Raw genomic sequence first — 26135 nt, 5'->3', positions numbered from 1 at the left:
CAAAGCACTGCAAGTTGATAAGACGGGTATAGAAGGCAATCACCTGAATGTGTTGCTAACGGGCCTTGGATATGTTGCAGGAAATGAATGGTTGGAAATATCTTGGCCCATGTCACTTAAAGTAAACTAAGTACAATGTTTGCAGCTCCACCATGGATTCACCAAGTAAAATACCAAGTAGAAGGGGCGGTCCAAAACTGACCTCAGAAAGGGATAGAGAAAGACCAAGGAAATACAGCAGTGCTGTATCCATGCAGGGTTGTTTTAGTTTGTTCGGTCCCACTACCCATTTCTGCTTATAAAAGTCACTCAAGGGTTAGCATGTTAACTGCCCTGTCTTGTTGCAAACACGACATCATCAATAGCGCCTAGATCAAGTGCTGGCATCGTGCCACACGTCTCTGCCAGCAGAAAGCACTACTGTCGTGGTTCCGTGGTGTAATGGTTAGCACTCTGGACTCTGAATCCAGCGATCCGAGTTCAAATCTCGGTGGAACCTGAACATTTGGGCGAAACAGACTGATTGAATGTTTCCTATCGGAATCATTTTGACTATACCTACTGTATTTCTTAAATATGCAAATTGAGTAATCCCATCGTCTGCCCTACCACGAAAAAAGCACGGATTTGTAAGAAGCAGTCAGGATGGCCGAGCGGTCTAAGGCGCTGCGTTCAGGTCGCAGTCTCCCCTGGAGGCGTGGGTTCGAATCCCACTTCTGACAATATATGATTTTTCACAGAAACCAGTGCTTGCTCTGGGTAAGAAAAGTCAGCAACCCTCTAGGTACCAAAAGAGTTTGAGAAAATACAGTGTTAATAGTCTGCTAACCTGCTGCCACGTGACCGAGTCTGGGATATTTGGCAGAAGTTAAATGAATGATTAAGACTGATCTTCCTTGCAATCCTGCAATTCCATGGTTCCATGGTGTAATGGTGAGCACTCTGGACTTTGAATCCAGTGATCCGAGTTCAAGTCTCGGTGGAACCTACTATTGCTCAGGCCCTCTAAACGTCAAACAGGACCCTGTGTTACAAAAGCAGATATGTCAATGGAATGGCGTATGACAGACCAAAGCACTGCAAGTTGATAAGACGGGTATAGAAGGCAATCACCTGAATGTGTTGCTAACGGGCCTTGGATATGTTGCAGGAAATGAATGGTTGGAAATATCTTGGCCCATGTCACTTAAAGTAAACTAAGTACAATGTTTGCAGCTCCACCATGGATTCACCAAGTAAAATACCAAGTAGAAGGGGCGGTCCAAAACTGACCTCAGAAAGGGATAGAGAAAGACCAAGGAAATACAGCAGTGCTGTATCCATGCAGGGTTGTTTTAGTTTGTTCGGTCCCACTACCCATTTCTGCTTATAAAAGTCACTCAAGGGTTAGCATGTTAACTGCCCTGTCTTGTTGCAAACACGACATCATCAATAGCGCCTAGATCAAGTGCTGGCATCGTGCCACACGTCTCTGCCAGCAGAAAGCACTACTGTCGTGGTTCCATGGTGTAATGGTTAGCACTCTGGACTCTGAATCCAGCGATCCGAGTTCAAATCTCGGTGGAACCTGAACATTTGGGCGAAACAGACTGATTGAATGTTTCCTATCGGAATCATTTTGACTATACCTACTGTATTTCCTAAATATGCAAATTGAGTAATCCCATCGTCTGCGCTACCACGAAAAAAGCACGGATTTGTAAGAAGCAGTCAGGATGGCCGAGCGGTCTAAGGCGCTGCGTTCAGGTCGCAGTCTCCCCTGGAGGCGTGGGTTCGAATACCACTTCTGACAATATATGATTTTTCACAGAAACCAGTGCTTGCTCTGGGTAAGAAAAGTCAGCAACCCTCTAGGTACCAAAAGAGTTTGAGAAAATACAGTGTTAATAGTCTGCTAACCTGCTGCCACGTGACCGAGTCTGGGATATTTGGCAGAAGTTAAATGAATGATTAAGACTGATCTTCCTTGCAATCCTGCAATTCCATGGTTCCATGGTGTAATGGTGAGCACTCTGGACTTTGAATCCAGTGATCCGAGTTCAAGTCTCGGTGGAACCTACTATTGCTCAGGCCCTCTAAACGTCAAACAGGACCCTGTGTTACAAAAGCAGATATGTCAATGGAATGGCGTATGACAGACCAAAGCACTGCAAGTTGATAAGACGGGTATAGAAGGCAATCACCTGAATGTGTTGCTAACGGGCCTTGGATATGTTGCAGGAAATGAATGGTTGGAAATATCTTGGCCCATGTCACTTAAAGTAAACTAAGTACAATGTTTGCAGCTCCACCATGGATTCACCAAGTAAAATACCAAGTAGAAGGGGCGGTCCAAAACTGACCTCAGAAAGGGATAGAGAAAGACCAAGGAAATACAGCAGTGCTGTATCCATGCAGGGTTGTTTTAGTTTGTTCGGTCCCACTACCCATTTCTGCTTATAAAAGTCACTCAAGGGTTAGCATGTTAACTGCCCTGTCTTGTTGCAAACACGACATCATCAATAGCGCCTAGATCAAGTGCTGGCATCGTGCCACACGTCTCTGCCAGCAGAAAGCACTACTGTCGTGGTTCCATGGTGTAATGGTTAGCACTCTGGACTCTGAATCCAGCGATCCGAGTTCAAATCTCGGTGGAACCTGAACATTTGGGCGAAACAGACTGATTGAATGTTTCCTATCGGAATCATTTTGACTATACCTACTGTATTTCCTAAATATGCAAATTGAGTAATCCCATCGTCTGCGCTACCACGAAAAAAGCACGGATTTGTAAGAAGCAGTCAGGATGGCCGAGCGGTCTAAGGCGCTGCGTTCAGGTCGCAGTCTCCCCTGGAGGCGTGGGTTCGAATCCCACTTCTGACAATATATGATTTTTCACAGAAACCAGTGCTTGCTCTGGGTAAGAAAAGTCAGCAACCCTCTAGGTACCAAAAGAGTTTGAGAAAATACAGTGTTAATAGTCTGCTAGTCTCGCAAAGCCAGACCAAACTACAGCAAGTAGTAGGGTCTGGAAGCACTCTGTTTAGAGCCGTCTATTCGGATGGGGAAACCGGGGAAACTGGGCTAGCCTGTTTGTATTTGTTTAAACCAATCACAATCATCTAGGGCGGGGCTAACCCCGGGAAGCAGCAGCGGTGTCCTGCAAAATAGTGCCGAGGGGGGACTTATTTTGATGGAACGTCTTTACGTCCAGAGACTGTCAGAGAAATGGCTAAACCCGCAAACGCCACACAAAAACTATTAAAGACAAAAGGAATATACATAGTGTGTTGCTTTCTAACCAGCATGTCAAGACACCATACACTTTAGCCCCCGAGGAGCTCACGGGATAACTTAACCGGAGTTAACTAGCCACCCACGTAGTGTTATCTCTGGTAACATTATCATCGGCGGTTGAGAGGACGGCTACGGCGGTCGAGTAGAATTTTTAGCATTCGAGAACTTATGTCACCACCTCCTATCGCTGTAGTCAGAGCCGTAGTCCGTCTGTTTACAGGCAGAACAGGGTTTTGACGTTGTGAGCGCTACACCAACTGCAGCAAGTAGCCGTAAGAGTTGCTAGGTGATAGTGGAAGCCGTTGGAATCTTTCCCCGTCGCTAAAACACCGCTGCATAGTCCCTAATTCACCAAAGAAAGGGAACGGCGGATCTTAATCTAGCTGGTTATAAGGTCCGGTGCTCAATTCAAACCCCCACGCTTCATTTTCCAGAGTTTATGAGGGTATTTCTGCCCGGGGGTAGTTGTACAATGAAGTTGGACAGCTAGGCTAAGCTAGGATGCATCCCGGACCGCCGCCGCCAATATTATTATCCCGAAGTATCGCCACACTTTATATCTGTCTACAGTAATGTGACTTCTCACACCCTGTGTGTGTGTGTGTGTGTGTGTGTGTGTGTGTGTGTGTGTGTGTGTGTGTGTGTGTGTGTGTGTGTGTGTGTGTGTGTGTGTGTGTGTGTGTGTGTGTGTGTGTGTGTGTGTGTGTGTGAGAGAGAGAGAGAGCGCTGCACATAAGCACACGGGTTGACTGAGCGAATTGTTTCCGAATTTGAGGGGGATCACAATAGGGGAAAGCCAGCAACCGGGGGCTGCGTAGCTTTTCGACGCAAGCGAATAGACGCTGGCGGAAGTGGTCATGCCAGACTAATAGTCTGCTAACCTGCTGCCACGTGACCGAGTCTGGGATATTTGGCAGAAGTTAAATGAATGATTAAGACTGATCTTCCTTGCAATCCTGCAATTCCATGGTTCCATGGTGTAATGGTGAGCACTCTGGACTTTGAATCCAGTGATCCGAGTTCAAGTCTCGGTGGAACCTACTATTGCTCAGGCCCTCTAAACGTCAAACAGGACCCTGTGTTACAAAAGCAGATATGTCAATGGAATGGCGTATGACAGACCAAAGCACTGCAAGTTGATAAGACGGGTATAGAAGGCAATCACCTGAATGTGTTGCTAACGGGCCTTGGATATGTTGCAGGAAATGAATGGTTGGAAATATCTTGGCCCATGTCACTTAAAGTAAACTAAGTACAATGTTTGCAGCTCCACCATGGATTCACCAAGTAAAATACCAAGTAGAAGGGGCGGTCCAAAACTGACCTCAGAAAGGGATAGAGAAAGACCAAGGAAATACAGCAGTGCTGTATCCATGCAGGGTTGTTTTAGTTTGTTCGGTCCCACTACCCATTTCTGCTTATAAAAGTCACTCAAGGGTTAGCATGTTAACTGCCCTGTCTTGTTGCAAACACGACATCATCAATAGCGCCTAGATCAAGTGCTGGCATCGTGCCACACGTCTCTGCCAGCAGAAAGCACTACTGTCGTGGTTCCATGGTGTAATGGTTAGCACTCTGGACTCTGAATCCAGCGATCCGAGTTCAAATCTCGGTGGAACCTGAACATTTGGGCGAAACAGACTGATTGAATGTTTCCTATCGGAATCATTTTGACTATACCTACTGTATTTCCTAAATATGCAAATTGAGTAATCCCATCGTCTGCCCTACCACGAAAAAAGCACAGATTTGTAAGAAGCAGTCAGGATGGCCGAGCGGTCTAAGGCGCTGCGTTCAGGTCGCAGTCTCCCCTGGAGGCGTGGGTTTCGAATCCCACTTCTGACAATATATGATTTTTCACAGAAACCAGTGCTTGCTCTGGGTAAGAAAAGTCAGCAACCCTCTAGGTACCAAAAGAGTTTGAGAAAATACAGTGTTAATAGTCTGCTAACCTGCTGCCACGTGACCGAGTCTGGGATATTTGGCAGAAGTTAAATGAATGATTAAGACTGATCTTCCTTGCAATCCTGCAATCCTGCAATCCCATGGTTCCATGGTGTAATGGTGAGCACTCTGGACTTTGAATCCAGTGATCCGAGTTCAAGTCTCGGTGGAACCTACTATTGCTCAGGCCCTCTAAACGTCAAACAGGACCCTGTGTTACAAAAGCAGATATGTCAATGGAATGGCGTATGACAGACCAAAGCACTGCAAGTTGATAAGACGGGTATAGAAGGCAATCACCTGAATGTGTTGCTAACGGGCCTTGGATATGTTGCAGGAAATGAATGGTTGGAAATATCTTGGCCCATGTCACTTAAAGTAAACTAAGTACAATGTTTGCAGCTCCACCATGGATTCACCAAGTAAAATACCAAGTAGAAGGGGCGGTCCAAAACTGACCTCAGAAAGGGATAGAGAAAGACCAAGGAAATACAGCAGTGCTGTATCCATGCAGGGTTGTTTTAGTTTGTTCGGTCCCACTACCCATTTCTGCTTATAAAAGTCACTCAAGGGTTAGCATGTTAACTGCCCTGTCTTGTTGCAAACACGACATCATCAATAGCGCCTAGATCAAGTGCTGGCATCGTGCCACACGTCTCTGCCAGCAGAAAGCACTACTGTCGTGGTTCCGTGGTGTAATGGTTAGCACTCTGGACTCTGAATCCAGCGATCCGAGTTCAAATCTCGGTGGAACCTGAACATTTGGGCGAAACAGACTGATTGAATGTTTCCTATCGGAATCATTTTGACTATACCTACTGTATTTCCTAAATATGCAAATTGAGTAATCCCATCGTCTGCCCTACCACGAAAAAAGCACGGATTTGTAAGAAGCAGTCAGGATGGCCGAGCGGTCTAAGGCGCTGCGTTCAGGTCGCAGTCTCCCCTGGAGGCGTGGGTTCGAATCCCACTTCTGACAATATATGATTTTTCACAGAAACCAGTGCTTGCTCTGGGTAAGAAAAGTCAGCAACCCTCTAGGTACCAAAAGAGTTTGAGAAAATACAGTGTTAATAGTCTGCTAACCTGCTGCCACGTGACCGAGTCTGGGATATTTGGCAGAAGTTAAATGAATGATTAAGACTGATCTTCCTTGCAATCCTGCAATTCCATGGTTCCATGGTGTAATGGTGAGCACTCTGGACTTTGAATCCAGTGATCCGAGTTCAAGTCTCGGTGGAACCTACTATTGCTCAGGCCCTCTAAACGTCAAACAGGACCCTGTGTTACAAAAGCAGATATGTCAATGGAATGGCGTATGACAGACCAAAGCACTGCAAGTTGATAAGACGGGTATAGAAGGCAATCACCTGAATGTGTTGCTAACGGGCCTTGGATATGTTGCAGGAAATGAATGGTTGGAAATATCTTGGCCCATGTCACTTAAAGTAAACTAAGTACAATGTTTGCAGCTCCACCATGGATTCACCAAGTAAAATACCAAGTAGAAGGGGCGGTCCAAAACTGACCTCAGAAAGGGATAGAGAAAGACCAAGGAAATACAGCAGTGCTGTATCCATGCAGGGTTGTTTTAGTTTGTTCGGTCCCACTACCCATTTCTGCTTATAAAAGTCACTCAAGGGTTAGCATGTTAACTGCCCTGTCTTGTTGCAAACACGACATCATCAATAGCGCCTAGATCAAGTGCTGGCATCGTGCCACACGTCTCTGCCAGCAGAAAGCACTACTGTCGTGGTTCCGTGGTGTAATGGTTAGCACTCTGGACTCTGAATCCAGCGATCCGAGTTCAAATCTCGGTGGAACCTGAACATTTGGGCGAAACAGACTGATTGAATGTTTCCTATCGGAATCATTTTGACTATACCTACTGTATTTCCTAAATATGCAAATTGAGTAATCCCATCGTCTGCGCTACCACGAAAAAAGCACGGAATTGTAAGAAGCAGTCAGGATGGCCGAGCGGTCTAAGGCGCTGGGTTCAGGTCGCAGTCTCCCCTGGAGGCGTGGGTTCGAATCCCACTTCTGACAATATATGATTTTTCACAGAAACCAGTGCTTGCTCTGGGTAAGAAAAGTCAGCAACCCTCTAGGTACCAAAAGAGTTTGAGAAAATACAGTGTTAATAGTCTGCTAACCTGCTGCCACGTGACCGAGTCTGGGATATTTGGCAGAAGTTAAATGAATGATTAAGACTGATCTTCCTTGCAATCCTGCAATTCCATGGTTCCATGGTGTAATGGTGAGCACTCTGGACTTTGAATCCAGTGATCCGAGTTCAAGTCTCGGTGGAACCTACTATTGCTCAGGCCCTCTAAACGTCAAACAGGACCCTGTGTTACAAAAGCAGATATGTCAATGGAATGGCGTATGACAGACCAAAGCACTGCAAGTTGATAAGACGGGTATAGAAGGCAATCACCTGAATGTGTTGCTAACGGGCCTTGGATATGTTGCAGGAAATGAATGGTTGGAAATATCTTGGCCCATGTCACTTAAAGTAAACTAAGTACAATGTTTGCAGCTCCACCATGGATTCACCAAGTAAAATACCAAGTAGAAGGGGCGGTCCAAAACTGACCTCAGAAAGGGATAGAGAAAGACCAAGGAAATACAGCAGTGCTGTATCCATGCAGGGTTGTTTTAGTTTGTTCGGTCCCACTACCCATTTCTGCTTATAAAAGTCACTCAAGGGTTAGCATGTTAACTGCCCTGTCTTGTTGCAAACACGACATCATCAATAGCGCCTAGATCAAGTGCTGGCATCGTGCCACACGTCTCTGCCAGCAGAAAGCACTACTGTCGTGGTTCCATGGTGTAATGGTTAGCACTCTGGACTCTGAATCCAGCGATCCGAGTTCAAATCTCGGTGGAACCTGAACATTTGGGCGAAACAGACTGATTGAATGTTTCCTATCGGAATCATTTTGACTATACCTACTGTATTTCCTAAATATGCAAATTGAGTAATCCCATCGTCTGCGCTACCACGAAAAAAGCACGGATTTGTAAGAAGCAGTCAGGATGGCCGAGCGGTCTAAGGCGCTGCGTTCAGGTCGCAGTCTCCCCTGGAGGCGTGGGTTCGAATCCCACTTCTGACAATATATGATTTTTCACAGAAACCAGTGCTTGCTCTGGGTAAGAAAAGTCAGCAACCCTCTAGGTACCAAAAGAGTTTGAGAAAATACAGTGTTAATAGTCTGCTAACCTGCTGCCACGTGACCGAGTCTGGGATATTTGGCAGAAGTTAAATGAATGATTAAGACTGATCTTCCTTGCAATCCTGCAATTCCATGGTTCCATGGTGTAATGGTGAGCACTCTGGACTTTGAATCCAGTGATCCGAGTTCAAGTCTCGGTGGAACCTACTATTGCTCAGGCCCTCTAAACGTCAAACAGGACCCTGTGTTACAAAAGCAGATATGTCAATGGAATGGCGTATGACAGACCAAAGCACTGCAAGTTGATAAGACGGGTATAGAAGGCAATCACCTGAATGTGTTGCTAACGGGCCTTGGATATGTTGCAGGAAATGAATGGTTGGAAATATCTTGGCCCATGTCACTTAAAGTAAACTAAGTACAATGTTTGCAGCTCCACCATGGATTCACCAAGTAAAATACCAAGTAGAAGGGGCGGTCCAAAACTGACCTCAGAAAGGGATAGAGAAAGACCAAGGAAATACAGCAGTGCTGTATCCATGCAGGGTTGTTTTAGTTTGTTCGGTCCCACTACCCATTTCTGCTTATAAAAGTCACTCAAGGGTTAGCATGTTAACTGCCCTGTCTTGTTGCAAACACGACATCATCAATAGCGCCTAGATCAAGTGCTGGCATCGTGCCACACGTCTCTGCCAGCAGAAAGCACTACTGTCGTGGTTCCATGGTGTAATGGTTAGCACTCTGGACTCTGAATCCAGCGATCCGAGTTCAAATCTCGGTGGAACCTGAACATTTGGGCGAAACAGACTGATTGAATGTTTCCTATCGGAATCATTTTGACTATACCTACTGTATTTCCTAAATATGCAAATTGAGTAATCCCATCGTCTGCGCTACCACGAAAAAAGCACGGATTTGTAAGAAGCAGTCAGGATGGCCGAGCGGTCTAAGGCGCTGCGTTCAGGTCGCAGTCTCCCCTGGAGGCGTGGGTTCGAATCCCACTTCTGACAATATATGATTTTTCACAGAAACCAGTGCTTGCTCTGGGTAAGAAAAGTCAGCAACCCTCTAGGTACCAAAAGAGTTTGAGAAAATACAGTGTTAATAGTCTGCTAACCTGCTGCCACGTGACCGAGTCTGGGATATTTGGCAGAAGTTAAATGAATGATTAAGACTGATCTTCCTTGCAATCCTGCAATTCCATGGTTCCATGGTGTAATGGTGAGCACTCTGGACTTTGAATCCAGTGATCCGAGTTCAAGTCTCGGTGGAACCTACTATTGCTCAGGCCCTCTAAACGTCAAACAGGACCCTGTGTTACAAAAGCAGATATGTCAATGGAATGGCGTATGACAGACCAAAGCACTGCAAGTTGATAAGACGGGTATAGAAGGCAATCACCTGAATGTGTTGCTAACGGGCCTTGGATATGTTGCAGGAAATGAATGGTTGGAAATATCTTGGCCCATGTCACTTAAAGTAAACTAAGTACAATGTTTGCAGCTCCACCATGGATTCACCAAGTAAAATACCAAGTAGAAGGGGCGGTCCAAAACTGACCTCAGAAAGGGATAGAGAAAGACCAAGGAAATACAGCAGTGCTGTATCCATGCAGGGTTGTTTTAGTTTGTTCGGTCCCACTACCCATTTCTGCTTATAAAAGTCACTCAAGGGTTAGCATGTTAACTGCCCTGTCTTGTTGCAAACACGACATCATCAATAGCGCCTAGATCAAGTGCTGGCATCGTGCCACACGTCTCTGCCAGCAGAAAGCACTACTGTCGTGGTTCCATGGTGTAATGGTTAGCACTCTGGACTCTGAATCCAGCGATCCGAGTTCAAATCTCGGTGGAACCTGAACATTTGGGCGAAACAGACTGATTGAATGTTTCCTATCGGAATCATTTTGACTATACCTACTGTATTTCCTAAATATGCAAATTGAGTAATCCCATCGTCTGCGCTACCACGAAAAAAGCACGGATTTGTAAGAAGCAGTCAGGATGGCCGAGCGGTCTAAGGCGCTGCGTTCAGGTCGCAGTCTCCCCTGGAGGCGTGGGTTCGAATCCCACTTCTGACAATATATGATTTTTCACAGAAACCAGTGCTTGCTCTGGGTAAGAAAAGTCAGCAACCCTCTAGGTACCAAAAGAGTTTGAGAAAATACAGTGTTAATAGTCTGCTAACCTGCTGCCACGTGACCGAGTCTGGGATATTTGGCAGAAGTTAAATGAATGATTAAGACTGATCTTCCTTGCAATCCTGCAATTCCATGGTTCCATGGTGTAATGGTGAGCACTCTGGACTTTGAATCCAGTGATCCGAGTTCAAGTCTCGGTGGAACCTACTATTGCTCAGGCCCTCTAAACGTCAAACAGGACCCTGTGTTACAAAAGCAGATATGTCAATGGAATGGCGTATGACAGACCAAAGCACTGCAAGTTGATAAGACGGGTATAGAAGGCAATCACCTGAATGTGTTGCTAACGGGCCTTGGATATGTTGCAGGAAATGAATGGTTGGAAATATCTTGGCCCATGTCACTTAAAGTAAACTAAGTACAATGTTTGCAGCTCCACCATGGATTCACCAAGTAAAATACCAAGTAGAAGGGGCGGTCCAAAACTGACCTCAGAAAGGGATAGAGAAAGACCAAGGAAATACAGCAGTGCTGTATCCATGCAGGGTTGTTTTAGTTTGTTCGGTCCCACTACCCATTTCTGCTTATAAAAGTCACTCAAGGGTTAGCATGTTAACTGCCCTGTCTTGTTGCAAACACGACATCATCAATAGCGCCTAGATCAAGTGCTGGCATCGTGCCACACGTCTCTGCCAGCAGAAAGCACTACTGTCGTGGTTCCATGGTGTAATGGTTAGCACTCTGGACTCTGAATCCAGCGATCCGAGTTCAAATCTCGGTGGAACCTGAACATTTGGGCGAAACAGACTGATTGAATGTTTCCTATCGGAATCATTTTGACTATACCTACTGTATTTCCTAAATATGCAAATTGAGTAATCCCATCGTCTGCGCTACCACGAAAAAAGCACGGATTTGTAAGAAGCAGTCAGGATGGCCGAGCGGTCTAAGGCGCTGCGTTCAGGTCGCAGTCTCCCCTGGAGGCGTGGGTTCGAATCCCACTTCTGACAATATATGATTTTTCACAGAAACCAGTGCTTGCTCTGGGTAAGAAAAGTCAGCAACCCTCTAGGTACCAAAAGAGTTTGAGAAAATACAGTGTTAATAGTCTGCTAGTCTCGCAAAGCCAGACCAAACTACAGCAAGTAGTAGGGTCTGGAAGCACTCTGTTTAGAGCCGTCTATTCGGATGGGGAAACCGGGGAAACTGGGCTAGCCTGTTTGTATTTGTTTAAACCAATCACAATCATCTAGGGCGGGGCTAACCCCGGGAAGCAGCAGCGGTGTCCTGCAAAATAGTGCCGGGGGGGGACTTATTTTGATGGAACGTCTTTACGTCCAGAGACTGTCAGAGAAATGGCTAAACCCGCAAACGCCACACAAAAACTATTAAAGACAAAAGGAATATACATAGTGTGTTGCTTTCTAACCAGCATGTCAAGACACCATACACTTTAGCCCCCGAGGAGCTCACGGGATAACTTAACCGGAGTTAACTAGCCACCCACGTAGTGTTATCTCTGGTAACATTATCATCGGCGGTTGAGAGGACGGCTACGGCGGTCGAGTAGAATTTTTAGCATTCGAGAACTTATGTCACCACCTCCTATCGCTGTAGTCAGAGCCGTAGTCCGTCTGTTTACAGGCAGAACAGGGTTTTGACGTTGTGAGCGCTACACCAACTGCAGCAAGTAGCCGTAAGAGTTGCTAGGTGATAGTGGAAGCCGTTGGAATCTTTCCCCGTCGCTAAAACACCGCTGCATAGTCCCTAATTCACCAAAGAAAGGGAACGGCGGATCTTAATCTAGCTGGTTATAAGGTCCGGTGCTCAATTCAAACCCCCACGCTTCATTTTCCAGAGTTTATGAGGGTATTTCTGCCCGGGGGTAGTTGTACAATGAAGTTGGACAGCTAGGCTAAGCTAGGATGCATCCCGGACCGCCGCCGCCAATATTATTATCCCGAAGTATCGCCACACTTTATATCTGTCTACAGTAATGTGACTTCTCACACCCTGTGTGTGTGTGTGTGTGTGTGTGTGTGTGTGTGTGTGTGTGTGTGTGTGTGTGTGTGTGTGTGTGTGTGTGTGTGTGTGTGTGTGTGTGTGTGTGTGTGTGTGTGTGAGAGAGAGAGAGAGCGCTGCACATAAGCACACGGGTTGACTGAGCGAATTGTTTCCGAATTTGAGGGGGATCACAATAGGGGAAAGCCAGCAACCGGGGGCTGCGTAGCTTTTCGACGCAAGCGAATAGACGCTGGCGGAAGTGGTCATGCCAGACTAATAGTCTGCTAACCTGCTGCCACGTGACCGAGTCTGGGATATTTGGCAGAAGTTAAATGAATGATTAAGACTGATCTTCCTTGCAATCCTGCAATTCCATGGTTCCATGGTGTAATGGTGAGCACTCTGGACTTTGAATCCAGTGATCCGAGTTCAAGTCTCGGTGGAACCTACTATTGCTCAGGCCCTCTAAACGTCAAACAGGACCCTGTGTTACAAAAGCAGATATGTCAATGGAATGGCGTATGACAGACCAAAGCACTGCAAGTTGATAAGACGGGTATAGAAGGCAATCACCTGAATGTGTTGCTAACGGGCCTTGGATATGTTGCAGGAAATGAATGGTTGGAAATATCTTGGCCCATGTCACTTAAAGTAAACTAAGTACAATGTTTGCAGCTCCACCATGGATTCACCAAGTAAAATACCAAGTAGAAGGGGCGGTCCAAAACTGACCTCAGAAAGGGATAGAGAAAGACCAAGGAAATACAGCAGTGCTGTATCCATGCAGGGTTGTTTTAGTTTGTTCGGTCCCACTACCCATTTCTGCTTATAAAAGTCACTCAAGGGTTAGCATGTTAACTGCCCTGTCTTGTTGCAAACACGACATCATCAATAGCGCCTAGATCAAGTGCTGGCATCGTGCCACACGTCTCTGCCAGCAGAAAGCACTACTGTCGTGGTTCCATGGTGTAATGGTTAGCACTCTGGACTCTGAATCCAGCGATCCGAGTTCAAATCTCGGTGGAACCTGAACATTTGGGCGAAACAGACTGATTGAATGTTTCCTATCGGAATCATTTTGACTATACCTACTGTATTTCCTAAATATGCAAATTGAGTAATCCCATCGTCTGCCCTACCACGAAAAAAGCACAGATTTGTAAGAAGCAGTCAGGATGGCCGAGCGGTCTAAGGCGCTGCGTTCAGGTCGCAGTCTCCCCTGGAGGCGTGGGTTTCGAATCCCACTTCTGACAATATATGATTTTTCACAGAAACCAGTGCTTGCTCTGGGTAAGAAAAGTCAGCAACCCTCTAGGTACCAAAAGAGTTTGAGAAAATACAGTGTTAATAGTCTGCTAACCTGCTGCCACGTGACCGAGTCTGGGATATTTGGCAGAAGTTAAATGAATGATTAAGACTGATCTTCCTTGCAATCCTGCAATCCCATGGTTCCATGGTGTAATGGTGAGCACTCTGGACTTTGAATCCAGTGATCCGAGTTCAAGTCTCGGTGGAACCTACTATTGCTCAGGCCCTCTAAACGTCAAACAGGACCCTGTGTTACAAAAGCAGATATGTCAATGGAATGGCGTATGACAGACCAAAGCACTGCAAGTTGATAAGACGGGTATAGAAGGCAATCACCTGAATGTGTTGCTAACGGGCCTTGGATATGTTGCAGGAAATGAATGGTTGGAAATATCTTGGCCCATGTCACTTAAAGTAAACTAAGTACAATGTTTGCAGCTCCACCATGGATTCACCAAGTAAAATACCAAGTAGAAGGGGCGGTCCAAAACTGACCTCAGAAAGGGATAGAGAAAGACCAAGGAAATACAGCAGTGCTGTATCCATGCAGGGTTGTTTTAGTTTGTTCGGTCCCACTACCCATTTCTGCTTATAAAAGTCACTCAAGGGTTAGCATGTTAACTGCCCTGTCTTGTTGCAAACACGACATCATCAATAGCGCCTAGATCAAGTGCTGGCATCGTGCCACACGTCTCTGCCAGCAGAAAGCACTACTGTCGTGGTTCCATGGTGTAATGGTTAGCACTCTGGACTCTGAATCCAGCGATCCGAGTTCAAATCTCGGTGGAACCTGAACATTTGGGCGAAACAGACTGATTGAATGTTTCCTATCGGAATCATTTTGACTATACCTACTGTATTTCCTAAATATGCAAATTGAGTAATCCCATCGTCTGCGCTACCACGAAAAAAGCACGGATTTGTAAGAAGCAGTCAGGATGGCCGAGCGGTCTAAGGCGCTGCGTTCAGGTCGCAGTCTCCCCTGGAGGCGTGGGTTCGAATCCCACTTCTGACAATATATGATTTTTCACAGAAACCAGTGCTTGCTCTGGGTAAGAAAAGTCAGCAACCCTCTAGGTACCAAAAGAGTTTGAGAAAATACAGTGTTAATAGTCTGCTAACCTGCTGCCACGTGACCGAGTCTGGGATATTTGGCAGAAGTTAAATGAATGATTAAGACTGATCTTCCTTGCAATCCTGCAATTCCATGGTTCCATGGTGTAATGGTGAGCACTCTGGACTTTGAATCCAGTGATCCGAGTTCAAGTCTCGGTGGAACCTACTATTGCTCAGGCCCTCTAAACGTCAAACAGGACCCTGTGTTACAAAAGCAGATATGTCAATGGAATGGCGTATGACAGACCAAAGCACTGCAAGTTGATAAGACGGGTATAGAAGGCAATCACCTGAATGTGTTGCTAACGGGCCTTGGATATGTTGCAGGAAATGAATGGTTGGAAATATCTTGGCCCATGTCACTTAAAGTAAACTAAGTACAATGTTTGCAGCTCCACCATGGATTCACCAAGTAAAATACCAAGTAGAAGGGGCGGTCCAAAACTGACCTCAGAAAGGGATAGAGAAAGACCAAGGAAATACAGCAGTGCTGTATCCATGCAGGGTTGTTTTAGTTTGTTCGGTCCCACTACCCATTTCTGCTTATAAAAGTCACTCAAGGGTTAGCATGTTAACTGCCCTGTCTTGTTGCAAACACGACATCATCAATAGCGCCTAGATCAAGTGCTGGCATCGTGCCACACGTCTCTGCCAGCAGAAAGCACTACTGTCGTGGTTCCATGGTGTAATGGTTAGCACTCTGGACTCTGAATCCAGCGATCCGAGTTCAAATCTCGGTGGAACCTGAACATTTGGGCGAAACAGACTGATTGAATGTTTCCTATCGGAATCATTTTGACTATACCTACTGTATTTCCTAAATATGCAAATTGAGTAATCCCATCGTCTGCGCTACCACGAAAAAAGCACGGATTTGTAAGGAGCAGTCAGGATGGCCGAGCGGTCTAAGGCGCTGCGTTCAGGTCGCAGTCTCCCCTGGAGGCGTGGGTTCGAATCCCACTTCTGACAATATATGATTTTTCACAGAAACCAGTGCTTGCTCTGGGTAAGAAAAGTCAGCAACCCTCTAGGTACCAAAAGAGTTTGAGAAAATACAGTGTTAATAGTCTGCTAGTCTCGCAAAGCCAGACCAAACTACAGCAAGTAGTAGGGTCTGGAAGCACTCTGTTTAGAGCCGTCTATTCGGATGGGGAAACCGGGGAAACTGGGCTAGCCTGTTTGTATTTGTTTAAACCAATCACAATCATCTAGGGCGGGGCTAACCCCGGGAAGCAGCAGTGGTGTCCTGCAAAATAGTGCCGGGGGGGGACTTATTTTGATGGAACGTCTTTACGTCCAGAGACTGTCAGAGAAATGGCTAAACCCGCAAACGCCACACAAAAACTATTAAAGACAAAAGGAATATACATAGTGTGTTGCTTTCTAACCAGCATGTCAAGACACCATACACTTTAGCCCCCGAGGAGCTCACGGGATAACTTAACCGGAGTTAACTAGCCACCCACGTAGTGTTATCTCTGGTAACATTATCATCGGCGGTTGAGAGGACGGCTACGGCGGTCGAGTAGAATTTTTAGCATTCGAGAACTTATGTCACCACCTCCTATCGCTGTAGTCAGAGCCGTAGTCCGTCTGTTTACAGGCAGAACAGGGTTTTGACGTTGTGAGCGCTACACCAACTGCAGCAAGTAGCCGTAAGAGATGCTAGGTGATAGTGGAAGCCGTTGGAATCTTTCCCCGTCGCTAAAACACCGCTGCATAGTCCCTAATTCACCAAAGAAAGGGAACGGCGGATCTTAATCTAGCTGGTTATAAGGTCCGGTGCTCAATTCAAACCCCCACGCTTCATTTTCCAGAGTTTATGAGGGTATTTCTGCCCGGGGGTAGTTGTACAATGAAGTTGGACAGCTAGGCTAAGCTAGGATGCATCCCGGACCGCCGCCGCCAATATTATTATCCCGAAGTATCGCCACACTTTATATCTGTCTACAGTAATGTGACTTCTCACACCCTGTGTGTGTGTGTGTGTGTGTGTGTGTGTGTGTGTGTGTGTGTGTGTGTGTGTGTGTGTGTGTGTGTGTGTGTGTGTGTGTGAGAGAGAGAGAGAGCGCTGCACATAAGCACACGGGTTGACTGAGCGAATTGTTTCCGAATTTGAGGGGGATCACAATAGGGGAAAGCCAGCAACCGGGGGCTGCGTAGCTTTTCGACGCAAGCGAATAGACGCTGGCGGAAGTGGTCATGCCAGACTAATAGTCTGCTAACCTGCTGCCACGTGACCGAGTCTGGGATATTTGGCAGAAGTTAAATGAATGATTAAGACTGATCTTCCTTGCAATCCTGCAATTCCATGGTTCCATGGTGTAATGGTGAGCACTCTGGACTTTGAATCCAGTGATCCGAGTTCAAGTCTCGGTGGAACCTACTATTGCTCAGGCCCTCTAAACGTCAAACAGGACCCTGTGTTACAAAAGCAGATATGTCAATGGAATGGCGTATGACAGACCAAAGCACTGCAAGTTGATAAGACGGGTATAGAAGGCAATCACCTGAATGTGTTGCTAACGGGCCTTGGATATGTTGCAGGAAATGAATGGTTGGAAATATCTTGGCCCATGTCACTTAAAGTAAACTAAGTACAATGTTTGCAGCTCCACCATGGATTCACCAAGTAAAATACCAAGTAGAAGGGGCGGTCCAAAACTGACCTCAGAAAGGGATAGAGAAAGACCAAGGAAATACAGCAGTGCTGTATCCATGCAGGGTTGTTTTAGTTTGTTCGGTCCCACTACCCATTTCTGCTTATAAAAGTCACTCAAGGGTTAGCATGTTAACTGCCCTGTCTTGTTGCAAACACGACATCATCAATAGCGCCTAGATCAAGTGCTGGCATCGTGCCACACGTCTCTGCCAGCAGAAAGCACTACTGTTGTGGTTCCATGGTGTAATGGTTAGCACTCTGGACTCTGAATCCAGCGATCCGAGTTCAAATCTCGGTGGAACCTGAACATTTGGGCGAAACAGACTGATTGAATGTTTCCTATCGGAATCATTTTGACTATACCTACTGTATTTCCTAAATATGCAAATTGAGTAATCCCATCGTCTGCGCTACCACGAAAAAAGCACGGATTTGTAAGAAGCAGTCAGGATGGCCGAGCGGTCTAAGGCGCTGCGTTCAGGTCGCAGTCTCCCCTGGAGGCGTGGGTTCGAATCCCACTTCTGACAATATATGATTTTTCACAGAAACCAGTGCTTGCTCTGGGTAAGAAAAGTCAGCAACCCTCTAGGTACCAAAAGAGTTTGAGAAAATACAGTGTTAATAGTCTGCTAACCTGCTGCCACGTGACCGAGTCTGGGATATTTGGCAGAAGTTAAATGAATGATTAAGACTGATCTTCCTTGCAATCCTGCAATTCCATGGTTCCATGGTGTAATGGTGAGCACTCTGGACTTTGAATCCAGTGATCCGAGTTCAAGTCTCGGTGGAACCTACTATTGCTCAGGCCCTCTAAACGTCAAACAGGACCCTGTGTTACAAAAGCAGATATGTCAATGGAATGGCGTATGACAGACCAAAGCACTGCAAGTTGATAAGACGGGTATAGAAGGCAATCACCTGAATGTGTTGCTAACGGGCCTTGGATATGTTGCAGGAAATGAATGGTTGGAAATATCTTGGCCCATGTCACTTAAAGTAAACTAAGTACAATGTTTGCAGCTCCACCATGGATTCACCAAGTAAAATACCAAGTAGAAGGGGCGGTCCAAAACTGACCTCAGAAAGGGATAGAGAAAGACCAAGGAAATACAGCAGTGCTGTATCCATGCAGGGTTGTTTTAGTTTGTTCGGTCCCACTACCCATTTCTGCTTATAAAAGTCACTCAAGGGTTAGCATGTTAACTGCCCTGTCTTGTTGCAAACACGACATCATCAATAGCGCCTAGATCAAGTGCTGGCATCGTGCCACACGTCTCTGCCAGCAGAAAGCACTACTGTCGTGGTTCCATGGTGTAATGGTTAGCACTCTGGACTCTGAATCCAGCGATCCGAGTTCAAATCTCGGTGGAACCTGAACATTTGGGCGAAACAGACTGATTGAATGTTTCCTATCGGAATCATTTTGACTATACCTACTGTATTTCCTAAATATGCAAATTGAGTAATCCCATCGTCTGCGCTACCACGAAAAAAGCACGGATTTGTAAGGAGCAGTCAGGATGGCCGAGCGGTCTAAGGCGCTGCGTTCAGGTCGCAGTCTCCCCTGGAGGCGTGGGTTCGAATCCCACTTCTGACAATATATGATTTTTCACAGAAACCAGTGCTTGCTCTGGGTAAGAAAAGTCAGCAACCCTCTAGGTACCAAAAGAGTTTGAGAAAATACAGTGTTAATAGTCTGCTAGTCTCGCAAAGCCAGACCAAACTACAGCAAGTAGTAGGGTCTGGAAGCACTCTGTTTAGAGCCGTCTATTCGGATGGGGAAACCGGGGAAACTGGGCTAGCCTGTTTGTATTTGTTTAAACCAATCACAATCATCTAGGGCGGGGCTAACCCCGGGAAGCAGCAGTGGTGTCCTGCAAAATAGTGCCGGGGGGGGACTTATTTTGATGGAACGTCTTTACGTCCAGAGACTGTCAGAGAAATGGCTAAACCCGCAAACGCCACACAAAAACTATTAAAGACAAAAGGAATATACATAGTGTGTTGCTTTCTAACCAGCATGTCAAGACACCATACACTTTAGCCCCCGAGGAGCTCACGGGATAACTTAACCGGAGTTAACTAGCCACCCACGTAGTGTTATCTCTGGTAACATTATCATCGGCGGTTGAGAGGACGGCTACGGCGGTCGAGTAGAATTTTTAGCATTCGAGAACTTATGTCACCACCTCCTATCGCTGTAGTCAGAGCCGTAGTCCGTCTGTTTACAGGCAGAACAGGGTTTTGACGTTGTGAGCGCTACACCAACTGCAGCAAGTAGCCGTAAGAGATGCTAGGTGATAGTGGAAGCCGTTGGAATCTTTCCCCGTCGCTAAAACACCGCTGCATAGTCCCTAATTCACCAAAGAAAGGGAACGGCGGATCTTAATCTAGCTGGTTATAAGGTCCGGTGCTCAATTCAAACCCCCACGCTTCATTTTCCAGAGTTTATGAGGGTATTTCTGCCCGGGGGTAGTTGTACAATGAAGTTGGACAGCTAGGCTAAGCTAGGATGCATCCCGGACCGCCGCCGCCAATATTATTATCCCGAAGTATCGCCACACTTTATATCTGTCTACAGTAATGTGACTTCTCACACCCTGTGTGTGTGTGTGTGTGTGTGTGTGTGTGTGTGTGTGTGTGTGTGTGTGTGTGTGTGTGTGTGTGAGAGAGAGAGAGAGCGCTGCACATAAGCACACGGGTTGACTGAGCGAATTGTTTCCGAATTTGAGGGGGATCACAATAGGGGAAAGCCAGCAACCGGGGGCTGCGTAGCTTTTCGACGCAAGCGAATAGACGCTGGCGGAAGTGGTCATGCCAGACTAATAGTCTGCTAACCTGCTGCCACGTGACCGAGTCTGGGATATTTGGCAGAAGTTAAATGAATGATTAAGACTGATCTTCCTTGCAATCCTGCAATTCCATGGTTCCATGGTGTAATGGTGAGCACTCTGGACTTTGAATCCAGTGATCCGAGTTCAAGTCTCGGTGGAACCTACTATTGCTCAGGCCCTCTAAACGTCAAACAGGACCCTGTGTTACAAAAGCAGATATGTCAATGGAATGGCGTATGACAGACCAAAGCACTGCAAGTTGATAAGACGGGTATAGAAGGCAATCACCTGAATGTGTTGCTAACGGGCCTTGGATATGTTGCAGGAAATGAATGGTTGGAAATATCTTGGCCCATGTCACTTAAAGTAAACTAAGTACAATGTTTGCAGCTCCACCATGGATTCACCAAGTAAAATACCAAGTAGAAGGGGCGGTCCAAAACTGACCTCAGAAAGGGATAGAGAAAGACCAAGGAAATACAGCAGTGCTGTATCCATGCAGGGTTGTTTTAGTTTGTTCGGTCCCACTACCCATTTCTGCTTATAAAAGTCACTCAAGGGTTAGCATGTTAACTGCCCTGTCTTGTTGCAAACACGACATCATCAATAGCGCCTAGATCAAGTGCTGGCATCGTGCCACACGTCTCTGCCAGCAGAAAGCACTACTGTCGTGGTTCCATGGTGTAATGGTTAGCACTCTGGACTCTGAATCCAGCGATCCGAGTTCAAATCTCGGTGGAACCTGAACATTTGGGCGAAACAGACTGATTGAATGTTTCCTATCGGAATCATTTTGACTATACCTACTGTATTTCCTAAATATGCAAATTGAGTAATCCCATCGTCTGCGCTACCACGAAAAAAGCACGGATTTGTAAGAAGCAGTCAGGATGGCCGAGCGGTCTAAGGCGCTGCGTTCAGGTCGCAGTCTCCCCTGGAGGCGTGGGTTCGAATCCCACTTCTGACAATATATGATTTTTCACAGAAACCAGTGCTTGCTCTGGGTAAGAAAAGTCAGCAACCCTCTAGGTACCAAAAGAGTTTGAGAAAATACAGTGTTAATAGTCTGCTAACCTGCTGCCACGTGACCGAGTCTGGGATATTTGGCAGAAGTTAAATGAATGATTAAGACTGATCTTCCTTGCAATCCTGCAATTCCATGGTTCCATGGTGTAATGGTGAGCACTCTGGACTTTGAATCCAGTGATCCGAGTTCAAGTCTCGGTGGAACCTACTATTGCTCAGGCCCTCTAAACGTCAAACAGGACCCTGTGTTACAAAAGCAGATATGTCAATGGAATGGCGTATGACAGACCAAAGCACTGCAAGTTGATAAGACGGGTATAGAAGGCAATCACCTGAATGTGTTGCTAACGGGCCTTGGATATGTTGCAGGAAATGAATGGTTGGAAATATCTTGGCCCATGTCACTTAAAGTAAACTAAGTACAATGTTTGCAGCTCCACCATGGATTCACCAAGTAAAATACCAAGTAGAAGGGGCGGTCCAAAACTGACCTCAGAAAGGGATAGAGAAAGACCAAGGAAATACAGCAGTGCTGTATCCATGCAGGGTTGTTTTAGTTTGTTCGGTCCCACTACCCATTTCTGCTTATAAAAGTCACTCAAGGGTTAGCATGTTAACTGCCCTGTCTTGTTGCAAACACGACATCATCAATAGCGCCTAGATCAAGTGCTGGCATCGTGCCACACGTCTCTGCCAGCAGAAAGCACTACTGTCGTGGTTCCATGGTGTAATGGTTAGCACTCTGGACTCTGAATCCAGCGATCCGAGTTCAAATCTCGGTGGAACCTGAACATTTGGGCGAAACAGACTGATTGAATGTTTCCTATCGGAATCATTTTGACTATACCTACTGTATTTCCTAAATATGCAAATTGAGTAATCCCATCGTCTGCGCTACCACGAAAAAAGCACGGATTTGTAAGGAGCAGTCAGGATGGCCGAGCGGTCTAAGGCGCTGCGTTCAGGTCGCAGTCTCCCCTGGAGGCGTGGGTTCGAATCCCACTTCTGACAATATATGATTTTTCACAGAAACCAGTGCTTGCTCTGGGTAAGAAAAGTCAGCAACCCTCTAGGTACCAAAAGAGTTTGAGAAAATACAGTGTTAATAGTCTGCTAGTCTCGCAAAGCCAGACCAAACTACAGCAAGTAGTAGGGTCTGGAAGCACTCTGTTTAGAGCCGTCTATTCGGATGGGGAAACCGGGGAAACTGGGCTAGCCTGTTTGTATTTGTTTAAACCAATCACAATCATCTAGGGCGGGGCTAACCCCGGGAAGCAGCAGCGGTGTCCTGCAAAATAGTGCCGGGGGGGGGACTTATTTTGATGGAACGTCTTTACGTCCAGAGACTGTCAGAGAAATGGCTAAACCCGCAAACGCCACACAAAAACTATTAAAGACAAAAGGAATATACATAGTGTGTTGCTTTCTAACCAGCATGTCAAGACACCATACACTTTAGCCCCCGAGGAGCTCACGGGATAACTTAACCGGAGTTAACTAGCCACCCACGTAGTGTTATCTCTGGTAACATTATCATCGGCGGTTGAGAGGACGGCTACGGCGGTCGAGTAGAATTTTTAGCATTCGAGAACTTATGTCACCACCTCCTATCGCTGTAGTCAGAGCCGTAGTCCGTCTGTTTACAGGCAGAACAGGGTTTTGACGTTGTGAGCGCTACACCAACTGCAGCAAGTAGCCGTAAGAGATGCTAGGTGATAGTGGAAGCCGTTGGAATCTTTCCCCGTCGCTAAAACACCGCTGCATAGTCCCTAATTCACCAAAGAAAGGGAACGGCGGATCTTAATCTAGCTGGTTATAAGGTCCGGTGCTCAATTCAAACCCCCACGCTTCATTTTCCAGAGTTTATGAGGGTATTTCTGCCCGGGGGTAGTTGTACAATGAAGTTGGACAGCTAGGCTAAGCTAGGATGCATCCCGGACCGCCGCCGCCAATATTATTATCCCGAAGTATCGCCACACTTTATATCTGTCTACAGTAATGTGACTTCTCACACCCTGTGTGTGTGTGTGTGTGTGTGTGTGTGTGTGTGTGTGTGTGTGTGTGTGTGTGTGTGAGAGAGAGAGAGAGCGCTGCACATAAGCACACGGGTTGACTGAGCGAATTGTTTCCGAATTTGAGGGGGATCACAATAGGGGAAAGCCAGCAACCGGGGGCTGCGTAGCTTTTCGACGCAAGCGAATAGACGCTGGCGGAAGTGGTCATGCCAGACTAATAGTCTGCTAACCTGCTGCCACGTGACCGAGTCTGGGATATTTGGCAGAAGTTAAATGAATGATTAAGACTGATCTTCCTTGCAATCCTGCAATTCCATGGTTCCATGGTGTAATGGTGAGCACTCTGGACTTTGAATCCAGTGATCCGAGTTCAAGTCTCGGTGGAACCTACTATTGCTCAGGCCCTCTAAACGTCAAACAGGACCCTGTGTTACAAAAGCAGATATGTCAATGGAATGGCGTATGACAGACCAAAGCACTGCAAGTTGATAAGACGGGTATAGAAGGCAATCACCTGAATGTGTTGCTAACGGGCCTTGGATATGTTGCAGGAAATGAATGGTTGGAAATATCTTGGCCCATGTCACTTAAAGTAAACTAAGTACAATGTTTGCAGCTCCACCATGGATTCACCAAGTAAAATACCAAGTAGAAGGGGCGGTCCAAAACTGACCTCAGAAAGGGATAGAGAAAGACCAAGGAAATACAGCAGTGCTGTATCCATGCAGGGTTGTTTTAGTTTGTTCGGTCCCACTACCCATTTCTGCTTATAAAAGTCACTCAAGGGTTAGCATGTTAACTGCCCTGTCTTGTTGCAAACACGACATCATCAATAGCGCCTAGATCAAGTGCTGGCATCGTGCCACACGTCTCTGCCAGCAGAGAGCACTACTGTCGTGGTTCCATGGTGTAATGGTTAGCACTCTGGACTCTGAATCCAGCGATCCGAGTTCAAATCTCGGTGGAACCTGAACATTTGGGCGAAACAGACTGATTGAATGTTTCCTATCGGAATCATTTTGACTATACCTACTGTATTTCCTAAATATGCAAATTGAGTAATCCCATCGTCTGCCCTACCACGAAAAAAGCACGGATTTGTAAGAAGCAGTCAGGATGGCCGAGCGGTCTAAGGGGCTGCGTTCAGGTCGCAGTCTCCCCTGGAGGCGTGGGTTCAAATCCCACTTCTGACAATATATGATTTTTCACAGAAACCAGTGCTTGCTCTGGGTAAGAAAAGTCAGCAACCCTCTAGGTACCAAAAGAGTTTGAGAAAATACAGTGTTAATAGTCTGCTAACCTGCTGCCACGTGACCGAGTCTCGGATATTTGGCAGAAGTTAAATGAATGATTAAGACTGATCTTCCTTGCAATCCTGCAATTCCATGGTTCCATGGTGTAATGGTGAGCACTCTGGACTTTGAATCCAGTGATCCGAGTTCAAGTCTCGGTGGAACCTACTATTGCTCAGGCCCTCTAAACGTCAAACAGGACCCTGTGTTACAAAAGCAGATATGTCAATGGAATGGCGTATGACAGACCAAAGCACTGCAAGTTGATAAGACGGGTATAGAAGGCAATCACCTGAATGTGTTGCTAACGGGCCTTGGATATGTTGCAGGAAATGAATGGTTGGAAATATCTTGGCCCATGTCACTTAAAGTAAACTAAGTACAATGTTTGCAGCTCCACCATGGATTCACCAAGTAAAATACCAAGTAGAAGGGGCGGTCCAAAACTGACCTCAGAAAGGGATAGAGAAAGACAAAGGAAATACAGCAGTGCTGTATCCATGCAGGGTTGTTTTAGTTTGTTCGGTCCCACTACCCATTTCTGCTTATAAAAGTCACTCAAGGGTTAGCATGTTAACTGCCCTGTCTTGTTGCAAACACGACATCATCAATTGCGCCTAGATCAAGTGCTGGCATCGTGCCACACGTCTCTGCCAGCAGAAAGCACTACTGTCGTGGTTCCATGGTGTAATGGTTAGCACTCTGGATTCTGAATCCAGCGATCCGAGTTCAAATCTCGGTGGAACCTGAACATTTGGGCGAAACAGACTGATTGAATGTTTCCTATCGGAATCATTTTGACTATACCTACTGTATTTCCTAAATATGCAAATTGAGTAATCCCATCGTCTGCGCTACGACGAAAAAAGCACGGATTTGTAAGAAGCAGTCAGGATGGCCGAGCGGTCTAAGGCGCTGCGTTCAGGTCGCAGTCTCCCCTGGAGGCGTGGGTTCGAATCCCACTTCTGATAATATATGATTTTTCACAGAAACCAGTGCTTGCTCTGGGTAAGAAAAGTCAGCAACCCTCTAGGTACCAAAAGAGTTTGAGAAAATACAGTGTTAATAGTCTGCTAACCTGCTGCCACGTGACCGAGTCTGGGATATTTGGCAGAAGTTAAATGAATGATTAAGACTGATCTTCCTTGCAATCCTGCAATTCCATGGTTCCATGGTGTAATGGTGAGCACTCTGGACTTTGAATCCAGTGATCCGAGTTCAAGTCTCGGTGGAACCTACTATTGCTCAGGCCCTCTAAACGTCAAACAGGACCCTGTGTTACAAAAGCAGATATGTCAATGGAATGGCGTATGACAGACCAAAGCACTGCAAGTTGATA

This window comes from Ammodytes marinus, assembly GCF_949987685.1.
Source record: "Ammodytes marinus genome assembly, chromosome: 19".
Classification (NCBI taxonomy): Eukaryota; Metazoa; Chordata; class Actinopteri; order Uranoscopiformes; family Ammodytidae; genus Ammodytes; species Ammodytes marinus.
The sequence above is the reverse complement of the archived record's forward strand: the minus strand, read 5'-3'. Positions refer to the sequence as shown.